This window comes from Aquila chrysaetos, chromosome W (assembly GCF_900496995.4).
Source record: "Aquila chrysaetos chrysaetos chromosome W, bAquChr1.4, whole genome shotgun sequence".
In the NCBI taxonomy this organism is placed as follows: domain Eukaryota; kingdom Metazoa; phylum Chordata; class Aves; order Accipitriformes; family Accipitridae; genus Aquila; species Aquila chrysaetos.
Genome location: NC_054457.1, coordinates 6157973 through 6176351, shown reverse-complemented (window position 1 = coordinate 6176351; position 18379 = coordinate 6157973). Strand labels below are relative to the sequence as shown.

General features: G+C 43.4%; 1 protein-coding gene across 7 annotated transcripts in view; it reads right to left on the bottom strand.

Moving 5' to 3' along the window:
• Window positions 1-18379, bottom strand: part of LOC121232762 (AN1-type zinc finger protein 5-like) — a 51878-nt gene that overhangs the window by 17545 nt on the left and 15954 nt on the right. The gene's annotated exons all lie outside the window — the stretch shown is intronic.

Below are 18379 nucleotides of genomic sequence, written 5' to 3'. Positions count from 1 at the left end.
CTCCTCGGAGCAGCGGGTCTGCAGTCGGGGACTCCCCCTCGGGCCGGGGCACCGCCCGAGGTAACTCCTCGAGGGAGAGAGCCCTCAGCTTTTAGGTGAGTGATACGCGCGTTTTGAGCCATCACTTTAAATCTTGGGGATTCTTAAGTCGGCCGTGTAGTATTAATTCTCTTTACATCATTGAGCCTGTGGTTTTATAAAATGTTACCGGACTTCTAACTAACTTTTGCTGAAGAACAGATCTGAGTTTTAGCACCTGTTGGATTTGGTTAGTCGTGCATCCATAACAATAGGTGAGCCTACCAGAGGAGGAGCCTCGGTAGACCTACTGTTTACAAACAGGGAAGGACTGGTGGGAGATTTGGTGGTCGGAGGCCGTCTCGGGCTTAGCGACCATGAAATGATAGAATTCTCGATTCTTGGTGAGGTAAGGAAGGGGGTCAGCAAAACCACCACTATGGACTTCCAGAGGGCAAACCTTGGCCTGTTCAGGACACTGGTTGAGAGAGTCCCTTGGGAGACAGTCCTGAAGGGCAAAGGGGTCCAGGAAGGCTGGACATTCTTCAAGAAGGAAATCTTAATGGCTCAGGACCAGGCTATTCCCATGCGCCGCAAGACGAACTACCAGGGAAGGTGGCTGGCGTGGCTGAACAGGGAGCTTTTGCTGGGACTCAGGAAAAAAAGGAGAGTTTACCATCTTTGGATGAAAGGGCAGGCAACTCGGGAAGAGTACAGGGATCTTGTTAGGTCATGCAGAGAGGAAATTAGAAAGGCAAAAGCTCAGCTAGAACTCAGTCTGGCCACTGCTGTAAGAGACAACAAAAAACGCTTTTACAAATATGTTAACAACAAAAAGAGAGCAAAGGAGAATATTTGTCCTTTAATGGATAGAGAAGAGAACATTGCCACCAGAGATGAGGAAAAGGCTGAGGTAATTAATGCCACCTTTGCCTCAGTCTTTAATAGGGAGACCAGTTATCCTCAGGGTACTCAGCCCCCTGAGCTGGAAGACAGGGACGGAGAGCAGAATATACCCCCCATAACCCAGGAGGAAGCAGTTAATGACCTGCTATGCTGCCTGGACACTCACAAGTCTATGGGACCTGATGGGATCCATCCAAGAGTACTGAGGGAGCTGGCAGAGGAGCTTGCCAAGCCACTCTCCATCATCTATCAGCAATCCTGGTCAACAGGGGAGGTCCCAGACGACTGGAGGCTTGCCAATGTGACGCCCATTTACAAGAAGGGTCGGAGGGAGGATCCGGGGAACTACAGGCCTGTCAGCCTGACCTCAGTACCAGGGAAGATTATGGAGCAGTTCATCTTGAGTGTGCTCACATGGCATGTGCAGGACAACCAGGGGATCAGGCCCAGCCAGCATGGGTTCATGAAAGGCAGGTCCTGCTTGACCAACCTGATCTCCTTCTATGACCAGGTGACCCGCCTAGTGGATGAGGGGAAGGCTGTGGATGTTGTCTACCTGGACTTCAGCAAGGCCTTTGACACTGTCTCTCATGGCATACTCCTTGAGAAGTTGGCATCTTATGGCTTAGACAGGTATACTCTTCACTGGGTAAAAAACTGGATGGATGGATGAGCCCAGAGGGTTGTGGGGAATGGAGTTAAATCCAGTTGGCGGTGGGTCACAAGTGGTATTCCCCAGGGCTCAGTTTTGGGGCCAGTTCTGTTTAATATCTTTATCAATGATCTGGATGAGGGGATCGAGTGCACCGTCAGTAAGTTTGCAGATGACACCAAGTTGAGAGGGAGGGTTGATCTGCTCGAGGGTAGGAAGGCTCTACAGAGGGATCTGGACAGGCTGGATCGATGGGCCGAGGCCAATTGTATGAGGTACAACAAGGTCAAGTGCCGGGTCCTGCACTTGGGTCACAACAACCCCATGCAGTGCTACAGGCTTGGGGAAGAGTGGCTGGAAAGCTGCCCGGCAGAAAAAGACCTGGAGGTGCTGGTCCACAGCCAGCTGAATATGAGCCAGCAGTGTGCCCAGGTGGCCAAGAAGGCCAACAGCATCCTGGCCTGCATCAGAAATAGTGTGGCCAGCAGGAGCAGGGAAGTGATTGTTCCCCTGTACTCGGCACTGGTGAGGCTGCACCTTGAGTACTGTGTTCACTTTTGGGCCCCTCACTCCAGGAAAGACATTGAGGTGCTGGAGCGTGTCCAGAGAAGGTTAACAAAGCTGGTGAGGGGCCTGGAGCACAAGTCTTGTGAGGAGCGGCTGAGGGAACTGGGGTTTAGCCTGGAGAAAAGGAGGCTGAGGGGAGACCTTATCGCTCTCTACAACTACCTGAAAGGGGGTTGTAGTGAGGTGGGTGCTGGTCTCTTGTGTCAGGTGGCTGGAGATAGGACAAGAGGAAATGGCCTCAAGTTGTGGCAAGGGAGGTTTAGGTTGGATATTAGGAAAAATTTCTTTACTGAGAGGGTTGTCAGACATTGGAACAGTCTGCCCAGGGAAGTGGTTGAGTCACCATCCCTGGAGGTGTTCAAAAAGCACGTAGACAAGGCACTTCAGGGCATGGTGTAGTGGGCATGGTTGACAGTTGGACTCGATGATCTTGAAGGTCTTTTCCAACCTAAATGATTCTATATGATTCCCCCACAACTAAAATATATTCCAAAAAGGAAAAAGCAGATAACGTGCAGAAACAGGCATGTAAAAGGTCCCAAGGCAAGGAGATGGTGCAGGGCGCCCTAAATCAGAATTGAAGTGTTCAATGTATTATTCTACACAGATAACACCTGCAGAAAGGAGGTATCCTTCCACTTTTATGCCAGCAGAGTGAGATCTAATAATGAGTTTTAATAATGAAGTCCTCAACGTAGCTTCTGATTAACAGCTAGAACAGGGACAATACCCTTTAACTAAAGCTCACACATCAGAACAAAAACCCCTTTTTCATCAAACTGTGGCTCAAATGAAATATAAAACTTTTAGTTGTTCTGGCATGACATTAGGAGCCAAATTCATCAGATACTATCCTGACAATTGCTTGCCACAAAAGGCTCCCTCTAGCATACAAGCCAAATCTAACTGGGCAACTACAATGCCATTCCTCAATATATTAAATTCATTTTATGCCAAAAATCATACTCTGTTAATCATCAGGCAAAGTACTCTAAGCAATTGCCATATGATTGCCATGGAATAAATCACTAGACAAAAGCTGAAACAATGGTAGGAAAATGGTTGCTACTGTTACCTGCAGACCTGCTTCCTCAGTACCAATAACTCTATTCATTGAAGCAAAGCCTTTTACCACCAGAACATGTTTTATCACCTTAACAGAGCTCCTGTTGGCATGTAGCCCCCTCCATCACCATGGTTATTTCTCTTGCCAACCATTGGCTCAGGTTACCAGATGAGGTTTATTTAATTTTATGAGACAGGTTCTCCTGCTACAAGGTTGAAGAACTTGGGAGCAAAAGAAATTTTCAGAACTGGGCAGGACTTATTAATTTATTAATAAGTAAGACAACAATAAGTTAACCACAGGCATTGTAAAATGCAGTACCATCAGGAATAACAAAACAGGCCCAGGGGATGCCATTCAGAGGGACCTGGACAAGCTCAAGAAGTGGGCCCATGTGAACCTCATGAGGTTCAACAAGGCCAAGTGCAAGGTCCTGCACCTGGGTCAGGGTAACCCCCAGTATCAATACAGGCTGGGGGATGAAGGGATTGAGAGCAGCCTTGAGGAGAAGGACTTGGGGGTACTGGTGGGTGAAAAGCTGGACATGAGCCAGCAATGTGTGCTTGCAGCCCAGAAAGCCAACTGTACCCTGGGCTGCATAAAAAGAAGTGTGGCCAGCAGGTCAAGGGAGGTTATTCTGCCCCTCTACTCTGCTCTGGTGAGACCCCACCTGGAGTACTGAGTCCAGCTCTGGAGGCCTCAGCACAGGAAAGACATGGACCTGTTGGAGCGGGTCCAGAGGAGGTGCCACAAAAATGATCAGAGTGCTGGAACACCTCTCCTATGAAGAAAGGCTGAAAGAGTTGGGGTTTTTCAGCCTGGAGAAGAGAAGGCTCCATGGAGACCTTATTGCTGCCTTTCAGTACTTAAAGGGGGCTTATAAGAAAGATGAGGACAGACTTTTTAGTAGGGCCTGTAGTGACAGGACAAGGGGCAACAGTTTTAAACTAAAAGAGGGTAGATTTAGACTAGATAAGGAAGACATTTTTTAGGATGAGGGTGGTGAAGCACTGGAACAGGTTTGCCCAGAGAGGTGGTAGATGCCCCATCCCTGGAAACATTCAAGATCGGGTTGGATGGGGCTCTGAGCAAACTGATCTATTTGAAGATGTCCCTGCTCATTGCAGGGGGGTTGGACTAGATGACCTTTAAAGGTCCCTTCCAACCCAAACTATTATATGATCATAATTCTGCTAGGACAAGGACCAACATTATCCCAGTATGAGAAGTGCCTGGAAAAAAAAAATCACAAATACAAGTGTTGCATTATAAATTTGGGAATTCACTCAGTCTGAAAATAAGATGCATCTTTAAAGCAGAGGGGGAACAGCAAGGTCACTGATGATTGGAAGTAAGCCACAAGCCACAGCATGACAGCTGTTCAACCTGTACACAGAAAGGTCCTACAAACAGGAAACCTTGCTACTCTGACCCCAAAGTATTAAAGCCACAGTGACTCTGTGAGACTTCTGAAAAAGTAGCCACCACTGTAATAACTAGACTTTCAGAACTGACAGTAGTTTTCCTTACATAAACCAATACAGCTGGAGCAGTTCATGAAGGATTGTATCCTGTGGGAGGGACCCACGCTGGAACAGGGAAAAAGTATGAGGAGGAAGGAACAGCAGAGAAGAACTGTTATGAACTGACTGCAACCCTCCATTCCCCTTGTGTCAGTCAGAATAGAGAGAGGAGGTAGAAGAGTCTGGAATAAAGGACTGAAGTTGAGCCTGGGAAGAAGGGGGTGGGGGGAAGGCATTTTTAGTTTTGTCTTTGTTTCTTACCATCCCACTCTTTTTTTAATTGGCAATAAATTAATTTTCCCCCAGTTGAGTCTGTTTTGCCTGTGACTAATTGGTAAGCGATCTCCCTGTCTTTATCTCAACCCACAAGCTTTTCCATCTTATTTTCTTCCCCTGTCCTGCTGAGGAGTGAGAGAACAGCTGGGTAGGCATCTGGCAGTCAGCCACGGTCAACCCACTACATCTCCCCATATTTAAAACAACCAGAAAGGGCTACCAAAGTAATACCAAGTAGGTTTTTAGAAGCTTCCTCTATACCCAAACAAGTTATCCAAAATTGGACCCCAGCAGTTTAACAAACTGCATTGACTTCCACAGCACTAGGAAGCAGTAAGCATGCCAGTGAAGAGTGAAATGCTTGAGAGCATAAAAAAAACCCCAATTGTTTTAAACATTCTAACTACTTTTACATGAAGGTAATCCCCAACTCCCACCATGGAAGAACTGGGAAAATTAAAACAGAAGAAGGAATAAAAGCAATAAACAAAGAGCACCCAAAAGTCATCCGAAAGACATACTGCACTTCTGCAGTACCAGAACTGAAAACTATACTACAGATTACATAATCCTTACACTGCACATTAACACAACTGACTTGTATATGAAGTTTGAATCACTGAAAATAAGATGGACAGTATTTATTATGCTTTATCAAGCTTGAGAATAAATATTTTATTCTTCAGAAACTGCAATTGCTATGCTGATCTAGGTGCCCATGATAAAAGGCTAAAGAATAAACTGCATTTTTAATTTGATGCCAAAGAACTGGGATAAAACTATTCTGCAGTATGTAACTAATCTCCCACATGCCCAACTCTAACAGGCACACCGAATATTTTTACTCTTACATCAATATAACAGATACCCCTGTTTAAGTATCACACTGAAATATGGTTTAATTTGGTTACCATCAAGACTTGATGTCTGTTGCACATCTCAAAAAGATACAATAGCATCCTATGGGCAACAAGCACAGGACCAGCAGTTGGGTCCTCAATCTTATTTTTCAAGGTAAACAGCTTCAAGACTTAGAAGAGATTATTAGTTCCATTTCAGAATTGTTTCAATCAGGGACATCTACTCAAGCTACAGCAGACATGGGAAATGGGAAAATAATTTTGAATACAAGACAAAGCTGATGTATCTGATGATTTTATCAACAGCCACAAAGGAATTGTCTACAGATAGCACCCACAGTTAAATACTATAGCCATGTTTGAAAACAAATCAGAATCAGTTATTAAAACAAGAACCAAACAATATAATCTATTTATCATCTTGAACCTTCAATATCTCATAAGATAGCTGTCTATTCAGCATCTTACTCAGAATATTATCTGCAACACACACTGTATATATCATAGCTACTAGTTTTATCTATAAGTGAGGGCAACCCATAACACGGTCTCAACCTGCATGTATGACAGCTGTGGTGTTTAACATTAAAATAATTCGTCATATCGGCTTGGTACAGAGCCAAAAGACAAGTGAGCTAACCATCATCTCATGAATTTCATTAAATGTCAACTTTCAGGAACAGAAAGGGTAACCTACAATGTGGATGGAATAAGACTAAGTTAACAATATTTGGGAATGATTTTTTAACACTTATTTTACGCAAGACCATACGCATTTCAAGTTCCAGTTCGTTTTCTTTACAGGCAGCACTATTCCACAGCTGTGGCTTCAGAGTGATAATTCAACACACTGCTCCCTAAAACAAAGCTATTACTGAGTTAAGAAAAATAAAGTTTTTGATATGCATGCTGATACTAATTAAGTCTGGAAACACTGACAGACCTGATGGGAGACTCATTCAGAAACGTAGTGACCCACAAAAGCAAAAAACCCCTAGAAATATGCTATGACTTGATACAATATGATTATTTAAACATATTTGTTTTCGGAACAGTTTGGTTTTAGTGCTCGATATGTAAGTCAGCTCTCTTGTATGGATCTTTTATTGCCACTTAAAAACCTGCTAAAACAAAACAGGTTTCTTAAAGGCCTCTACTATGCCTCACCAACTTGGTAATGGTATTGCTCTGATGTAATAATCAACACAAGGAAAATAAAGGCGTTAGATAAGATTTTTTTGTATTTAATTCCTGTAAATTAGCATGGAAAAAACCACAAATATGAACAATATCTCTAGAATGCTTCAGGTATATTCTAACTTTGGTCAAGACTAGACTAGAATTCAATCCTTGATTAAAAAGTGTAGAAGCATATCAAAAGCCTATAAAATGCATGATATAACTAATGCCCAATTATGAATTGGAGTTTTGATATAAAGGTCTTTATATTTCACTGACTTGTGAACAGTTCATAAGATAAGCAACTGGACTGAACACATGCCACAATTCAATTACAAAACTACAACAAGCAAGAAAGTTGAATTAAGAAATTACAAGTTACAAAATATAGCATGTTAGACATCTAAATTACAACCAACTAGGCTAATTACGTCTGTCATGGCTTTCTTCCTTCAAAGGCTAATATATGATTAATTGCCTTCAGACCTGATTTGTTCTGAATGAGAATCCAGGTTACAACCTCAACCTGGGAAAAACAAAAGAAAACACAAGCCTGTTAAGCTTCATTTTTGTCAACTTCAGAACCTTCTAGAATCAGATGCTTAAATCCCAACAGCAAGAAAGTACACTTTTAGTCCACAGAATTAAAGACAATTGTCCAGACCTAACTATTTAGAACTTTCCAGCTTGCAGAAGAGAATGAGCCTTCATAGCGCTGAAGACATTTTTAAAAAACTAAAAAAAAATAAAAATAAAAATACCTACTTTGCTTGAAGGCTACATTGTTTGTTCCTGACCTACCATCTGATAGACAGTTATGAAATTCAATTGCCAGGGTGGGACTACAGATAAAACTAAACAGTCTTTTCATTAGCAACATCATGACAAGCATTATCTTAGAGAATTACATCTCATAGAAAGTGTTAGCTTTCTTGTTACAAGGTAACAAATTATCTACTCTACTATTGTTTCAGCTCCTCCTCAACAGAGGCCAAGACATATTGGATGCTGCTGGAAAGAGAAAGAAAATAAAAAAGAATATGGAACTATCCCAAACACAATAGGGATTTATAAAAAGTTGAGGCCAGCTTTTCTTGACTGCAAGATGCTTAGAGGATCAATGTACTAGTGAATACAGCAAATACTTGGTATATCTTAAAATGTCTGATAAACCCTTTGTAATTATCCTGGTTTCAGCTGGGCTAGAGTTAATTTTCTTCCTAGTAGCTGGTACAGTGTGTTTTGGATTTAGTGTGAGAATAACGTTGATAACATGCTGATGTTTTAGTTGTTGCTAAGTAGCCCTTATCCTAAGTTAAGGATTTTTCAGTTCTCCACGCTCTGCCAGCAAGCAGGCATATGAGAAGCTGGGAGGGAGCATAGCAAGGACAGCTGACCTGAACTAGCCAAAGGGATATTCCATACCATAGAACATCATGCTCAGTATATAAGCCGGGGGGAGTTGGCCAGGAGGCACGGATCGCTGCTTGGACATCGGTCAGCAGATGGTGAGCAATTTCATTGTGTATCGCTTGTCTTCTCTTGGGTTTTATTTTTATTATTTTATTATATTCCTTTTCACTACAACTATTATTATATTTTATTATTATTATTGTTAGTATTGCATTTTATTTTACTTTAGTTATTGAATCATTCTTATCTCAACCCATGAGTTTTACTGTGGGGTTTTTTTTTCCTATTCTCCTCCCCATTCCACTGGGAGTGCAGGAGGGAGTGAGCGAGCAGCTGCACGGTGCCTAGTTGCTGGCAGGGCTTAAACCATGACAGTCCTTTTTTGGCACCCAACATGAGGCTCCAAGGGTTAAGATAGATCTGACCAGAGCATGTTAAAACAAATTTGTTACAAGCATTCATTATATTAGCGTAATAGTCACTGGTCACAATGTTGATGTATTGGCTCCTAGAGTTGTGGCGCTTGTTTTTAGAGTTCTGTTATGTATCACCTTACTTGCAGTATGTAGCCCCTATGCTGCTGCTTATCACCCATAAGGTGAGGTGGATCAAGGTTTTTGCTTTTCTGTACTATGTAACACTGGTTTATGGTACAATAAAATTATCGGTCATGGGACTAATCCAGTATTCGTACTCAGCATTGCCATCACCTCTGTACTTTGGGAGCCATCTAGCAGAAACTATTAATAATTACACTTTTTACCTTTTCTCCTCGGGCAGCCAACCTATGGGGGGAGACATCTTCCCCTTCTCTGCCAGGCTAATTACAATAGCATTTGAGAATTTTGCAAATAGTGAATATCCTTGGGATGTTGAAACCACCATGGTCCTATTGCTAGGAACCAGCATGTTCCTGAATGTGGTTCAGGTCTTGTTTAGGGTTAAACAACTATTTAAGAATATCACCCAGAGATTGACACCCGTGACACGTACTGCAGCTACTCAGACCCCAGGGACAAGCACTGCAGCTACTCCAACTGCCTTGACTGTGGCTACTCAGACCCCAGTGATGGATGATGCAGCTGAACCAGATAATCAACCAGTGCCAGTATCAGTCACCCCTATACAGAAGAAATATAAAAAAATCAATTCACATAGTGAGGGATGAAGATAAACCAAGGTCATCACAAAAACAGGAGGAAGAGCCAAAACCAGAGGTAATCGCCCAATCCCTATCCCCGAGTGAGCTGTGAGATATGTGAAAAGATATCAGCTGTCATCCAGGCGAGCACATTATCACCTGGCTGCTCCAATGCTGGGATAACAAAGTGTCGTGGTTTAACCCCAGCCAGCAAGTAAGCATCACGCAGCTGCTCACTCACTCCCCCCCCACCCAGTGGGATGGGGGAGAAAATTGAGAAAAAGAAGCAAAACCCACGGGTTGAGATAAGAACAGTTTAATAGAACAGAAAAGAAGAAACTAATAATGATAATGATAACACTAATAAAATGACAACAGCAATAATGAAAGGATTGGAATGTACAAATGATGCGCAGTGCAATTGCTCACCACCCACCGACCGGCACCCAGCTAGTCCCCCAGCGGCGATTCCCCACCCCCACTTCCCAGTTCCTATACTAGATGGGACGTCACATGGTATGGAATACCCTGTTGGCCAGTTTGGGTCAGGTGCCCTGGCTGTGTCCTGTGCCAACATCTTGTGCCCCTCCAGCTTTCTCGCTGGCTGGGCATGAGAAGCTGAAAAATCCTTGACTTTAGTCTAAACACTACTTAGCAACAACTGAAAACATCAGTGTTATCAACATTCTTCACATACTGAACTCAAAACATAGCACCGTACCAGCTACTAGGAAGACAGTTAACTCTATCCCAGCTGAAACTAGGACACAGAGCCAGCAGCTTGGAATTAGAGGGTAGGGAAGGCAAGCAGCTGATGTTCTTGTCTAGGGAAGGGGGCACTGACAAAGCGATTAGAAAAGAGACACAAGCCCTCAGCCTCTGGAGACAACTTCTATCAGGCATGAGGGAAAGGTATCCCTTCAAGGAAGATGTTGTATGTCATCCAAGCAACTGGACCACCATGGAGAAAGGTATCCAGTACCTGAGGGAATTAGCTGTGCTAGAGATCATTTATTATGACCCGGATAATGCGCAGTTACCCACAGATCCAGATAAAGTCCACTGTACGCAACCCACATGGCAGTTTACACAGAGTGCACCATCATCATATGCCAACAAATTGGCAGTAAAGGACTGGAAAGATTAAGAGGGACCAACAGTGGCTGGCTGACTCCAGCAATACGAAGAAAGTCTCTTCCTCCCTCGTCACAGCTGTGGAGAAACTGCCAGACATGCTAGCTGAGAAACTATCCTGAGAGTTCCAGCGATTTGAGGATAAGTTCTGCCTCCCACCTGTACAGACCAATATCTCCGCTATTAGGAATAAGCGTCCCTCTGGTCAAGAGAGAGAAGATAAAAAGGTAAACACCACAGGGTACCCTGTGGTCTTACTGGCGTAAACACAGAAAGGATATAGCAAAGTACAATGGAAAACCTACATCAGTCCTAGATGTCTGGGTACATGAGTTGCAAGGAAAAACAATCACAGATGAGGGTTCTTCCAGGAAAATTGCTGCTCCAGTATCCGATGGGCAGTGTAAACGGTGCGCCAGACAGAATGAAAAGGCTGATCTTACTCCTGATCCTATGAGAATGAATTCTACTCCATTTTAAAAAAAGCAAGTGGAGAATCCTATGACAAAGACTAGAGGAGCGCTGCCTCCAGCCAGGTGGAGGAAAGAGATAACTGGGTCTATTGTGCCAGGCCGTCAAATCCACACAGTCCAATAGACCTACAGGAATATAAGCCTCTAGTAGACTCCGGTGCACAAAGTACCCTAGTGCCATCAAGCTATAAAGGGGCAGAACCTATCTGTATTTTCAGAGTGATAGGGGGATGTGGACACATATTTAGCTAACATCGGTCGCAAGAGCATTCCAGACGCCTTTAGAAGACCTTGAACAGAATAAACAAGAAGACAAAAAAAGAAAGATGCCAATTAGAAGAACACAGGTGCGCATTCCACGATAAAGGGAACTTGGCACAAAGAACCTCAATTCGGCAGTTTATCTTGACCAATTAGACTGAGACGAGTCTCGCATGTTTTAATTGGTATAACCAATTATGTCCTATGTTTATGCACGTGTACAGAGTTAGTATAACCAATTATATCTTATGTTTATGCGCGTGTACAGTGTTGATATAACCAATCATTTTATGATTGTGCGCGTGTACAATGACTTTGCAGAATATGTGACTATAAATATGTGTGTGTTTTAGCAATAAAGTGTCATCTGTTGTCTGCTCTCAAGATTACAGGCGTCCGTCTACTTCAATCTCCTCAGGGGGATCACAAGAGTTAACTGTATTGGAGGCTGAAGTAATCCTAACTGGGAATGAATGGCAGAAACAACTCATTGTGACTGGCCAAGAGGCCCTGTGCATCCTTGGCTTAGACTATCTCAGGAAAGGGTATTTCAAGGACCCAAAAGGGTACCGTTGGGCCTTTGGTATAGCTGCCTTGAATACAGAGGAAACTGAACAGCTGTCCACCTTGCCTGGCATGTCTGAGGACCCTTCGATTGTGGGGCTGATGAGGGTTGAAGAACAACAAGTGCCAATTGCTACCACAACAGAGCACCGGAAGCAATATCACACCAACCGAGACTCCCTGATTCCCATCCGTACACTGATTCATCAACTGGAGAGCCAAGGAGTGATCAGCAAAACTCGCTCACCCTTTAACAGTCCCATATGGCCAGTGCGAAAGTCTAATGGAGAGTGGAGACTAAAGGTTGACTGTCAAGGCCTGAATGAAGACACAAAGCCGGTGAGTGCTGCCATGCCAGCCATGCTAGAACTTCAAAACGAACTGGAATCAAAGGCAGCTAAGTGGTACGCCACAGTTGACATTGCTAATGCGATTTTCTCAATCCCTCTGGCAGTGGAGCGCAGGCCACAGTTTGCTTTTACTTGGAGGGGTATCCAGTACACTTGGAATCGACTGCCCCAGGGGTGGAAACACAGCCCCACCACTTGCCATGGACTAATCCAGACTGCACTGGAAAAAGGTGAAGCTCTGGAACACCAGCAACACATTGATGACATCATCGTATGGGGAGACACAGCAGAAGAAGTTTTTGAGAAAGGGAAGAAAATAATCCAAAACCTTCTGAAAGCTGGTTTTGCCATAAAAGAAAATAAAGTCAAGGGACCTGCACAGGAGATCCAGTTTTTAGGAGTAAAATGGCAAGATGGATGTTGTCAGGTCCCCATGGATGTGATCAACAAAATAGCAGCTATGTCCCCACCAACTAATAAAAAGGAAACACAGGCCTTCTTAGGTGTTGTGGGTTTTTGGAGAATGCATATTCCAAATTACAGTCTGATTGTAAGCCCTCTCTATCAAGTGACCCGGAAGAAGAATGATTTTAAATGGGGCCCTGAGCAACGACAAGCCTTTGAACAAATCAAGAGGGTGATTGTTCATGCAGCAGCCCTTGGACCAGTCCGGGCAGGACAAGGTGTTAAAAATGTGCTCTATACTGCAGCCGGAGAGAATGGCCCTACCTGGAGCCTCTGGCAGAAAGCACCTGGGGAGACCCGAGGCCAACCCTTGGGGTTTTGGAGTCGAGGATATCGAGGATCTGAGGCCCGCTATACTCCAACTGAAAAAGAGATATTGGCAGCATATGAAGGAGTTCGAGCCGCCTCAGAAGTGGTTGGTACTGAAACACAGCTCCTCTTAGCACCCCGACTGCCAGTGCTGGGCTGGATGTTCAAAGGGAGGGTCTCCTCTACACATCATGCAACTGATTCCACCTGGAGTAAGTGGGTCACACTGATCACACAACAGGCTCGCATAGGAAACCACAGTCACCCAGGAATTGTGGAAGTGATCATGGACTGGCCAGAAGGCAAAGATTTTGGAATGTCTACAGGGGAGGAGGTGACACATGCTGAAGAGGCCCCACTGTATAATAAAATGTCAGAAAATGAGAGGCAATATGCTCTGTTCACTGATGGGTCCTGTCGCATTGTGGGAAAGCATCGGAGGTGGAAGGCTGCTGTATGGAGTCCTACACAACAAGTCGCAGAAACTGCTGAAGGAGAAGGTGAATCGAGTCAGTTTGCAGAGGTGAAAGCCATCCAGATAGCTTTAGACATTGCTGAAAGGGAGAAGTGGCCAGTGCTCTATCTCTATCCTGACTCATGGATGGTGGCAAATGCCCTTTATGGGTGGCTACAGCAATGGAAGAAGAGCAACTGGCAGCGCAGAGGTAAACCCACCTGGGCTGCCGTGCTGTGGCAAGATATTGCATCCCCGCTAGAGAATCTGGTTGTAAAAGTACATCATGTAGATGCTCACATACCCAAGAGTCAGGCCACTGAAGAACATCAAAACAACCAGCAGGTAGATCAGGCCACCAATATTGAAGTGTCTCAGGAGGACCTGGACTGGCAACGTAGGGGTGAGCTATTTATGGCTCAGTAGGCCCACGATACCTCGGGCCATCAGGGAAGAGATGCAACATATAGGTGGGCTCGTGATCGAGGGGTGAACTTAACCATGGACATTGTCGCGCAGGTTATCCATGAATGTGAAACCTGTGCTGCAATTAAGCAAGCCAAGCAGCTAAATCCCCTGTCGTATGGAGGGCAATGGCTGAAATATAAACAGTGGGAGGCCTGGCAGATTGACTATATCACACTCCCACGAACCCACCAAGGCAAGTGCCATGTGCTTACAATGGTGGAAGCAACCACCGGATGGCTGGAAACATATCCTGTGTCCCACGCCACTGCCCAGAACACTATCCTGGGCCTTGAAGAGAAAGTTTTATGGCAACACGGCACCCCAGAAAGAATCGAGTCAGACAACGGGACTTATTTCCGAAACAACCTCATAGACACCTGGGCCAAAGAGCATGGCATTGAGTGGGTATATCACATCCCTTATCATGCACCGGCCTCAGGAAAAATCAAACGATACAATGGACTGCTGAAAGCTACATTGAGAGCAATGGGGGGTGGGACTTTCAAACATTGGGATACACATTTAACAAAAGCCACCTGGTTAGTTAATACTAGAGGATCTGCCAATCAGGCTGGCCCCGCCCAACCAAGACTTCCACATACTGTAGAAGGAGATAAAGTTCCTGTAGTGCGCATGAGGAGTATGTTAGGAAAGACAGTCTGGGTTAGTCCTCCCTCACGCAGAGACAAACCCATCCAAGGGATTGCTTTTGCTCAAGGATCTGGGTGCACTTGGTGGGTGATGCAGAAAGATGGGGAAGTTCGATGTGTACCTCAGGGAGATTTGGTTTTGGGAGAGAATAGCCAGTGAATTAGGCTGTATGATATTTAACTGCTAAATAACCTGCCAATGTATGTCATTGTATCTATAGTGGCTATATGCCATATCAAGGGTATTACTGTAAGAATTACCCAAATGACTGAAGGATGGACTTTGAAACCGAGCCAAGTGCAACAGTGACGGAACTTGGAACTGGTGCCCAGCAATTTCCTCAAGATCAACATCTTCAACCTGCAGACCAAGGGTGTGGGGTTGCACCAAACATACCAGCCGCAAGCTCCAGAGGCAGTATGCAACAATCCAACACCTCACACCATCTCTCTAACTCTGAAGGACTGTTACAACAGATGGAGCCCCAAAGTCATGGACTAAATAAAACTGATGGACACATTAGAGGGATGGCCCATAGACTAAGGGAATACTATTTTGTGTGTGGGGGGGTGTCCATATACATATATAAGGCAAGGAAAGTGGTGGTGATTAATTGGAAAATGTAGGATATGGGCATGATGTAGATGGTATAGAATAAGGGGTGAATAATGTCCTGGGTTCAGCTGGGATAGAGTTAGTTTTCACAGGAACCTGGGAGGGGACACAGCCAGGACAGCTGACCTGAACTAGCCAAGGAGCTATTCCATACCACGTGACATCATGCCCAGTATATAAATGGGGAGCAGGCTGGGGGGAACGCTCTGCTCTCAGTATCAGAAGTGGCAGAGCATCAGGTTCCAGGTGGTGAGCAGTTGCACTGTGCATCACTCGCTTTGTATATTTTTTTATTAGTACCATTGTCGTCGTTGTTGTTGTAACTTCTCTTTTTGCGTTGTCCCAGTACATTGTCCTTATCTCAACCGTCGAGGTTCCATTTTTTTTTTTTTTCTCCTTTCTGATTCTCCTCCCCCTCCCGCCAGAGGGGGGCGGGAGGAGTGAGCGAGCAGCTGCATGGTCCTTTGTTACTAGCTGGGCTGAAACCATGACATCCTGCCACTGTATGTTATCATTACTATAATTGTTATATGCTACATCAATGGCATTACAGTAATAATCATTTAGATCAAGCAAGAAAGAACTTTGATAAAACCAAGCAAAGCATAGTGTTGATGGAACCAGGACTGACTTCAGCATGCAACAATCCAACCCCACACCATCCTCCTGCTGCACCCAACATCACCCACTCGCCACACCACACCAAACCAAAGCCCGATCCTGTTCTGTCAACTGAATAGACTTTGCAGCATCCCTCCTGCCCAGACAGACTTATGACAGATGGAGCCCAAATTCATGCACTGAATGAACTGAATAGACATTTGATAGAGATGGCCCATAGACTGCAGGAATGATATCTGTGTATATGTATCAAAAGACAGGAAAAGTGGTGGTGATTAATTGGAAATGCATCAGGAAGTGTGGGAACTGGGCATGATGTAAATGGTATAGAATAAGGGGCAGACATTGTCCTGGTTTCAGCTAGGCTAGAATTAATTTTCTTCCTAGTAGCTGGTACAGTGTGTTTTGGATTTAGTGTGAGAATAACGTTGATAACACACTGATGTTTTAGTTGTTGCTAAGTAGCCCTTATCCTAAGTTAAGGATTTTTCAGTTCCCCATGCTCTGCCAGCAAGCAGGCGTACAAGAAGCTGGGAGGGAACACAGCCAGGACAACTGACCCAAACTAGCCAAAGGGATATTCCATACCATAGAACATCATGCTCAGTATATAAGCTAGGGGGAGTTGGCCAGGAGAGGCAGATTGCTGCTCGGACATCGGTCTGCGGGTGGTGAGCAATTTCATTGTGCATCACTTGTCTTCTCTTGGGTTTTATTTTTATTATATTCCTTTTCATTACAACTATTATATTTTATTATTGTTAGTATTGCATTTTATTTTACTTTAGTTATTGAATCATTCTTATCTCAACCCACAAGTTTTACTGGTTTTTTTTCCTATTCTCCTCCCCATCCCACTGGGAGTGCGGGAGGGAGTGAGCAAGCAGCTACATGGTACCTAGTTGCTGGCTAGGCTTAAATCACAATAGCAATCTAAGAATAGTATGTAAGGACATGTTTAAGGACACCATTCTGTGCTAAAATCTGCCCCCAACTTGATGAACTTCTAGTTTTAGAGCAGCTGAAGACTGTTTCAAGAATTTATGGTTATGTACTAAGGAAGACAAATATTTGGAAAAAAACTTCTATAACAAAATTAATTTCCATGGTAGTTTTCCCAACGATCTCTACACAAGCTTTAGCAGAGCTTTGACTCGTTTCAACTCTGAGTTTCAAGCTGCAAGATTATTATCTTGAGTTGCCTTTAGGGATTTTTTTTCCCCTGTTCTAATCAATAGAGTGCTGTGTGACACTACCATTTAGTTGCCTTGTTGTGAGAAAATGAATATTGAGTCAACAGAAACAGAAGATTGCTCCTTTACAGTGGGCAAAATGACAAATCCCTATTGGTAGTTTTAATAAGACAAAATTAATCTATTACTTGACCACTGCTACCATTTTATACATTTCTTTCCTGACTGTCACTTTTTCAGGTAGCAATTCATAACAAAACAATATGGGTTTATAAATATTTTAACAAAGTATAAATTTCTAAGTTACATACAATAAGTCTCTTCATATAAGTTACAAGAAACTGAAACATGTAAACATCTCCTTAGTCTGTACATAACCAAAAAAGAATATAGTAAAAGCAATTGTAATTTAGTTCAAGTCACAATTTTAACTTAACATGACGTAATTACAATAGTAAAAACCTGTGTACAAACACTGAGCAACTATCAGCTGTAACAGCAGTCTTATTGACAAAGATGCATCTATATAATGCTGAGTGGTACCTTCTGGAATTTTAAACTCAGATTTTCAAAACAAAAAAATCATTTTATCTTCAGCTGTAGTGAAGAGATTTTCCTATTAAACATCAGCTTTTAATGTTTTAAGACTGTTTCAGAACTGTTAAAATTAACAAGTATCAATACCTATAGATATTGAACAAATACATTAAGATACCCATTTGAATAAACTGCTACATAATAAAACATGAATTCAATCACTCATTAGTAGGTAGGAAAGCAGTCCCTCCCCACCTCCCACCAAAGAAATACTTTACACTTCAAAGTTTAAATACTACAGCTACAACCTTCCTGAACAGGAGTAAAACTTAAATTGAACATTCTCACTAAGCAATTAATGCCATATGTATTCTATATCCACAGAACAATGTTTTTGTTATATCTACTGATTACTCAATTAGTCCAAGAACCTTTAGCAATCTTTGTTAGTATTTTAAATCAAGTATTCCCTTCGCCCCCACTCTCATCCTTCTGTAGAACAGAATTTATTAAGAACTCTGTTCTTCATATGCAACAAACCATTTTGATTGCTACAAGTCAGCAGGAACTGTGCTGCTAGATTTTACAGAAATCAACACTGACTTCAGAATTGAACATCTTGCATCCAGATGCAATTTGTCTTTTAAAAATGAAGGTTTGATAGCCAAAATGCTCCTCAAGCA